Source organism: Dromaius novaehollandiae, unplaced genomic scaffold (assembly GCF_036370855.1).
Source record: "Dromaius novaehollandiae isolate bDroNov1 unplaced genomic scaffold, bDroNov1.hap1 HAP1_SCAFFOLD_60, whole genome shotgun sequence".
Taxonomy (NCBI): domain Eukaryota; kingdom Metazoa; phylum Chordata; class Aves; order Casuariiformes; family Dromaiidae; genus Dromaius; species Dromaius novaehollandiae.
This window is the reverse complement of record NW_026991310.1, coordinates 327701-336120: the sequence shown is the minus strand read 5'-3', so window position 1 is coordinate 336120 and position 8420 is coordinate 327701.

The following is an 8420-nucleotide window of genomic DNA, read 5'->3' as shown; positions in this document are numbered from 1 at the left end:
TCTATGAGATCTGGGCTGGTCACCTTCCTCCTCATGCTGGCAGAAGGGATTTGCGTGGTGCCCCAAGAAACAGTGGGTTTCTGCAAAGGAAGGGAGAATCTCAGACAAGCATGCTGCAAAGACACAGGGCTGTTTGCCAGCGTACAGATCCCCGGGGTGAATTCTGGCCAGGATGCTGTGGCAGTAGAGGGGGAACCAGAAGAAGGACCTCCGCCTGCCCCAGGAGTTGGGATTTTGTTTTTTGTTGGTGGTGGGTTTGGTTTTTTTTAAAGGAATTTCTAATCAAAAGCCCTCACAGTTTTTCAGAACTCTTTTTCACTTTCCATTTCATCCAGCACCTAGCCATAATATCTCAACAGATACAGTTTCTACCACCATGCAGGGGCAAAAAGTAGCATGCAGTTTAGATGGAAGTGTGGGCAGAGGCCATACCACTGATCAGCGCTGAAGGCCTGTAGTGCTGCAAAGGCATGTTTACAACACTCCTTCTCAAATCTTTTTGTCCAGGGAAGTTAAAGACTTCATCCCTTGTGCATTGAGACAAGCAGAACTTTTTTTAATGTCAGCATGCTTGGATGGAAATCCTAGTGCTTCGGTTAAAAACTAAACTTCCAGAAAATGTGCCTTCCTATTACAAATAATGTTCCTGATCATTCCAATGCAGTGAAGACTAAATAAAAGAACTAGCTGCCTTATAGGTAGTCTAGGTATGGCTCAGGTCATTGGACTGTGAACAGATGTGTCCAAATGCAAGTGCAGATACCTGAAACAGAGCTTGTCTGAGTTCGGGGGAGGGATGATCAGTGTATGTGCTCACCATGGCAGATTGCTGGCTTTGCCCTTTGGCTTTTTCTAACTACATCTCCCTTACAGTAATAAGCAGGCAAGCATGACAGATAGGAGTCACCTGCCCTGCAATTTTGCAGCAATGATGCCATGCTGACTTGGAGACCTTCAAAGCTCAGCTCTTCTGGAGGAGAGAAATGCTATTTTACTGCGTGTTTCACAAGGTTTCTGGTACCTGGGCCTTCCACAGATGTTCCCTTTCCCTTCTTGCTGTTGATGAAGGCGACCTTGTCCTTGCTGTCTTCAGGTACTTCTTACGTAAGGCTTCCCAGTGTTTACTTTGATCTTTCCTCACAGGGAGAGAGTAGAATTCCTGAAGGGTCACAGAAATGCAACAGTAGCAGTGGGAGTCTCATCTGTGCTTTGTGGGATTTTTTTAGTTCTCACCCTCTCTTCTGCCCCTTGTCTTTAGCCTGTCTATCAGCCATGTCTGCTCCTCAGTTATAACAGGCACAACCAAAGCACAAACTGAACAATGATCTGAATAGAAATTATTTCCTACCCTAGAAAAGCCTGGCATTTTTATTTGCATTATGAACAGTGCCTTTTTATCTCCATGAAGAATGGTGCCAAGGAAGATGGTCTGATATGTTGCATAAGATGACGGGAGCAAAGAACACACTCCAAAAAGACAAACTGAAGATACGTGGTTTAAAGGAAGCTCCAGAAGAAATCACTTAATGTTCAAATGAGTACAGATTAGCTATTTCAGACTCTGTAGCCATATAACTGTGCTTTTCTACAATGAATTATGAGACAAGAATTACATCACTGTCTATCATGGACCTGTCCTGCTCTCTCATGACTGTCACAAATAGTTTGTGCAGGTTGGGGTCCAGCCACAGGAGTGTCATTGCCTTGGCTCTTCTTTTTCCTGCACATTCTCCACTTCAAAACAGCCAGCTCACTGCAGACACACAGCAAGAGGAGTTAGTGGGAGCACAGGGAAGATTGCCATCCTTTGCTCCCAGGCTGGGCACCCCGCTCTGCAGCAGAAGGTGGCTCTACTGGGGAAGTGTGTGTTGGGAACAGCCCTTCTTTCCCCTGCTGCTGCTGGGGGTGGAAGCAAGGGCGTTGCCTGAGGGGAAACACCACCCATATCTGGATATATTTACCACTGCAGCTTATCTTCCCGATCCCTCTCTTCATGCCTGTGTCCCCTCCGACTTCGGTCAACCTGTCCCAGGATGCACGGCACTATCTCGAGCAGGGCCTGGCTTGTCCCTGGGGAAATTGGCCTAGAACAACAGGAAGAAACCCTCACTCACGCTCTGGCTGAAACCTTCCTGCCTCTCACCTTCCCCAGGCCCTGCACACAGAGTCTCACTGGTGCCCACAGCAGGAGGTTTAGGCATTTGCTTTGGGCTGCAGAAAGGCACCTGGAGTTGGGGGCTCCTGACCCCAGGTCTCCCCATGGCTTGACAGCTCAGAGGAGAGCCACGGATCAGGGATTTGGATCCTTGACCCTGCAGATGGGTCAGTGCTACTCAGCTGCCCCAGGCCTTGGCACGACTTGCTCCATACTTACCTTTTTGGGGGTATCTCCAGCGAGTTGTCACCCTCCTTCTCTGAGGATGATTCGCCATCCTCTTTCCAGTTCCCCATCATTCCCTCTATGAGATCTGGGCTGGTCACCTTCCTCCTCATGCTGGCAGAAGGGATTTGCGTGGTGCCCCAAGAAACAGTGGGTTTCTGCAAAGGAAGGGAGAATCTCAGACAAGCATGCTGCAAAGACACAGGGCTGTTTGCCAGCGTACAGATCCCCGGGGTGAATTCTGGCCAGGATGCTGTGGCAGTAGAGGGGGAACCAGAAGAAGGACCTCCGCCTGCCCCAGGAGTTGGGATTTTGTTTTTTGTTGGTGGTGGGTTTGGTTTTTTTTAAAGGAATTTCTAATCAAAAGCCCTCACAGTTTTTCAGAACTCTTTTTCACTTTCCATTTCATCCAGCACCTAGCCATAATATCTCAACAGATACAGTTTCTACCACCATGCAGGGGCAAAAAGTAGCATGCAGTTTAGATGGAAGTGTGGGCAGAGGCCATACCACTGATCAGCGCTGAAGGCCTGTAGTGCTGCAAAGGCATGTTTACAACACTCCTTCTCAAATCTTTTTGTCCAGGGAAGTTAAAGACTTCATCCCTTGTGCATTGAGACAAGCAGAACTTTTTTTAATGTCAGCATGCTTGGATGGAAATCCTAGTGCTTCGGTTAAAAACTAAACTTCCAGAAAATGTGCCTTCCTATTACGAATAATGTTCCTGATCATTCCAATGCAGTGAAGACTAAATAAAAGAACTAGCTGCCTTATAGGTAGTCTAGGTATGGCTCAGGTCATTGGACTGTGAACAGATGTGTCCAAATGCAAGTGCAGATACCTGAAACAGAGCTTGTCTGAGTTCGGGGGAGGGATGATCAGTGTATGTGCTCACCATGGCCGATTGCTGGCTTTGCCCTTTGGCTTTTTCTAACTACATCTCCCTTACAGTAATAAGCAGGCAAGCATGACAGATAGGAGTCACCTGCCCTGCAATTTTGCAGCAATGATGCCATGCTGACTTGGAGACCTTCAAAGCTCAGCTCTTCTGGAGGAGAGAAATGCTATTTTACTGCGTGTTTCACAAGGTTTCTGGTACCTGGGCCTTCCACAGATGTTCCCTTTCCCTTCTTGCTGTTGATGAAGGCGACCTTGTCCTTGCTGTCTTCAGGTACTTCTTACGTAAGGCTTCCCAGTGTTTACTTTGATCTTTCCTCACAGGGAGAGAGTAGAATTCCTGAAGGGTCACAGAAATGCAACAGTAGCAGTGGGAGTCTCATCTGTGCTTTGTGGGATTTTTTTAGTTCTCACCCTCTCTTCTGCCCCTTGTCTTTAGCCTGTCTATCAGCCATGTCTGCTCCTCACTTATAACAGGCACAACCAAAGCACAAACTGAACAATGATCTGAATAGAAATGATTTCCTACCCTAGAAAAGCCTGGCATTTTTATTTGCATTATGAACAGTGCCTTTTTATCTCCATGAAGAATGGTGCCAAGGAAGATGGTCTGATATGTTGCATAAGATGACGGGAGCAAAGAACACACTCCAAAAAGACAAACAACTGAAGATACGTGGTTTAAAGGAAGCTCCAGAAGAAATCACTTAATGTTCAAATGAGTACAGATTAGCTATTTCAGACTCTGTAGCCATATAACGGTGCTTTTCTACAATGAATTATGAGACAAGAATTACATCACTGTCTATCAGGTACCTGTCCTGCTCTCTCATGACTGTCACAAATAGTTTGTGCAGGTTGGGGTCCAGCCACAGGAGTGTCATTGCCTTGGCTCTTCTTTTTCCTGCACATTCTCCACTTCAAAACAGCCAGCTCACTGCAGACACACAGCAAGAGGAGTTAGTGGGAGCACAGGGAAGATTGCCATCCTTTGCTCCCAGGCTGGGCACCCCGCTCTGCAGCAGAAGGTGGCTCTACTGGGGAAGTGTGTGTTGGGAACAGCCCTTCTTTCCCCTGCTGCTGCTGGGGGTGGAAGCAAGGGCGTTGCCTGAGGGGAAACACCACCCATATCTGGATATATTTACCACTGCAGCTTATCTTCCCGATGCCTCTCTTCATGCCTGTGTCCCCTCCGACTTCGGTCAACCTGTCCCAGGATGCACGGCACTATCTCGAGCAGGGCCTGGCTTGTCCCTGGGGAAATTGGCCTAGAACAACAGGAAGAAACCCTCACTCACGCTCTGGCTGAAACCTTCCTGCCTCTCACCTTCCCCAGGCCCTGCACACAGAGTCTCACTGGTGCCCACAGCAGGAGGTTTAGGCATTTGCTTTGGGCTGCAGAAAGGCACCTGGAGTTGGGGGCTCCTGACCCCAGGTCTCCCCATGGCTTGACAGCTCAGAGGAGAGCCACGGATCAGGGATTTGGATCCTTGACCCTGCAGATGGGTCAGTGCTACTCAGCTGCCCCAGGCCTTGGCACGACTTGCTCCATACTTACCTTTTTGGGGGTATCTCCAGCGAGTTGTCACCCTCCTTCTCTGAGGATGATTCGCCATCCTCTTTCCAGTTCCCCATCATTCCCTCTATGAGATCTGGGCTGGTCACCTTCCTCCTCATGCTGGCAGAAGGGATTTGCGTGGTGCCCCAAGAAACAGTGGGTTTCTGCAAAGGAAGGGAGAATCTCAGACAAGCATGCTGCAAAGACACAGGGCTGTTTGCCAGCGTACAGATCCCCGGGGTGAATTCTGGCCAGGATGCTGTGGCAGTAGAGGGGGAACCAGAAGAAGGACCTCCGCCTGCCCCAGGAGTTGGGATTTTGTTTTTTGTTGGTGGTGGGTTTGGTTTTTTTTAAAGGAATTTCTAATCAAAAGCCCTCACAGTTTTTCAGAACTCTTTTTCACTTTCCATTTCATCCAGCACCTAGCCATAATATCTCAACAGATACAGTTTCTACCACCATGCAGGGGCAAAAAGTAGCATGCAGTTTAGATGGAAGTGTGGGCAGAGGCCATACCACTGATCAGCGCTGAAGGCCTGTAGTGCTGCAAAGGCATGTTTACAACACTCCTTCTCAAATCTTTTTGTCCAGGGAAGTTAAAGACTTCATCCCTTGTGCATTGAGACAAGCAGAACTTTTTTTAATGTCAGCATGCTTGGAAGGAAATCCTAGTGCTTCGGTTAAAAACTAAACTTCCAGAAAATGTGCCTTCCTATTACGAATAATGTTCCTGATCATTCCAATGCAGTGAAGACTAAATAAAAGAACTAGCTGCCTTATAGGTAGTCTAGGTATGGCTCAGGTCATTGGACTGTGAACAGATGTGTCCAAATGCAAGTGCAGATACCTGAAACAGAGCTTGTCTGAGTTCGGGGGAGGGATGATCAGTGTATGTGCTCACCATGGCAGATTGCTGGCTTTGCCCTTTGGCTTTTTCTAACTACATCTCCCTTACAGTAATAAGCAGGCAAGCATGACAGATAGGAGTCACCTGCCCTGCAATTTTGCAGCAATGATGCCATGCTGACTTGGAGACCTTCAAAGCTCAGCTCTTCTGGAGGAGAGAAATGCTATTTTACTGCGTGTTTCACAAGGTTTCTGGTACCTGGGCCTTCCACAGATGTTCCCTTTCCCTTCTTGCTGTTGATGAAGGCGACCTTGTCCTTGCTGTCTTCAGGTACTTCTTACGTAAGGCTTCCCAGTGTTTACTTTGATCTTTCCTCACAGGGAGAGAGTAGAATTCCTGAAGGGTCACAGAAATGCAACAGTAGCAGTGGGAGTCTCATCTGTGCTTTGTGGGATTTTTTTAGTTCTCACCCTCTCTTCTGCCCCTTGTCTTTAGCCTGTCTATCAGCCATGTCTGCTCCTCACTTATAACAGGCACAACCAAAGCACAAACTGAACAATGATCTGAATAGAAATTATTTCCTACCCTAGAAAAGCCTGGCATTTTTATTTGCATTATGAACAGTGCCTTTTTATCTCCATGAAGAATGGTGCCAAGGAAGATGGTCTGATATGTTGCATAAGATGACGGGAGCAAAGAACACACTCCAAAAAGACAAACTGAAGATACGTGGTTTAAAGGAAGCTCCAGAAGAAATCACTTAATGTTCAAATGAGTACAGATTAGCTATTTCAGACTCTGTAGCCATATAACTGTGCTTTTCTACAATGAATTATGAGACAAGAATTACATCACTGTCTATCATGGACCTGTCCTGCTCTCTCATGACTGTCACAAATAGTTTGTGCAGGTTGGGGTCCAGCCACAGGAGTGTCATTGCCTTGGCTTTTCTTTTTCCTGCACATTCTCCACTTCAAAACAGCCAGCTCACTGCAGACACACAGCAAGAGGAGTTAGTGGGAGCACAGGGAAGATTGCCATCCTTTGCTCCCAGGCTGGGCACCCCGCTCTGCAGCAGAAGGTGGCTCTACTGGGGAAGTGTGTGTTGGGAACAGCCCTTCTTTCCCCTGCTGCTGCTGGGGGTGGAAGCAAGGGCGTTGCCTGAGGGGAAACACCACCCATATCTGGATATATTTACCACTGCAGCTTATCTTCCCGATCCCTCTCTTCATGCCTGTGTCCCCTCCGACTTCGGTCAACCTGTCCCAGGATGCACGGCACTATCTCGAGCAGGGCCTGGCTTGTCCCTGGGGAAATTGGCCTAGAACAACAGGAAGAAACCCTCACTCACGCTCTGGCTGAAACCTTCCTGCCTCTCACCTTCCCCAGGCCCTGCACACAGAGTCTCACTGGTGCCCACAGCAGGAGGTTTAGGCATTTGCTTTGGGCTGCAGAAAGGCACCTGGAGTTGGGGGCTCCTGACCCCAGGTCTCCCCATGGCTTGACAGCTCAGAGGAGAGCCACGGATCAGGGATTTGGATCCTTGACCCTGCAGATGGGTCAGTGCTACTCAGCTGCCCCAGGCCTTGGCACGACTTGCTCCATACTTACCTTTTTGGGGGTATCTCCAGCGAGTTGTCACCCTCCTTCTCTGAGGATGATTCGCCATCCTCTTTCCAGTTCCCCATCATTCCCTCTATGAGATCTGGGCTGGTCACCTTCCTCCTCATGCTGGCAGAAGGGATTTGCGTGGTGCCCCAAGAAACAGTGGGTTTCTGCAAAGGAAGGGAGAATCTCAGACAAGCATGCTGCAAAGACACAGGGCTGTTTGCCAGCGTACAGATCCCCGGGGTGAATTCTGGCCAGGATGCTGTGGCAGTAGAGGGGGAACCAGAAGAAGGACCTCCGCCTGCCCCAGGAGTTGGGATTTTGTTTTTTGTTGGTGGTGGGTTTGTGTTTTTTAAAGGAATTTCTAATCAAAAGCCCTCACAGTTTTTCAGAACTCTGTTTCACTTTCCATTTCATCCAGCACCTAGCCAGAACATCTCAACAGATACAGTTTCTACCACTATGCAGGGGCAAAAAGTAGCATGCAGTTTAGATGGAAGTGTGGGCAGAGGCCATACCACTGATCAGCACTGAAGGCCTGTAGTGCTGCAAAGGCATGTTTACAACACTCCTTCTCAAATCTTTTTGTCCAGGGAAGTTAAAGACTTCATCCCTTGTGCATTGAGACAAGCAGAACTTTTTTTAATGTCAGCATGCTTGGAAGGAAATCCTAGTGCTTCGGTTAAAAACTAAACTTCCAGAAAATGTGCCTTCCTATTACGAATAATGTTCCTGATCATTCCAATGCAGTGAAGACTAAATAAAAGAACTAGCTGCCTTATAGGTAGTCTAGATATGGCTCAGGTCATTGGACTGTGAACAGATGTGTCCAAATGCAAGTGCAGATACCTGAAACAGAGCTTGTCTGAGTTCGGGGGAGGGATGATCAGTGTATGTGCTCACCATGGCAGATTGCTGGCTTTGCCCTTTGGCTTTTTCTAACTACATCTCCCTTACAGTAATAAGCAGGCAAGCATGACAGATAGGAGTCACCTGCCCTGCAATTTTGCAGCAATGATGCCATGCTGACTTGGAGACCTTCAAAGCTCAGCTCTTCTGGAGGAGAGAAATGCTATTTTACTGCGTGTTTCACAAGGTTTCTGGTACCTGGGCCTTCCACAGATGTTCCC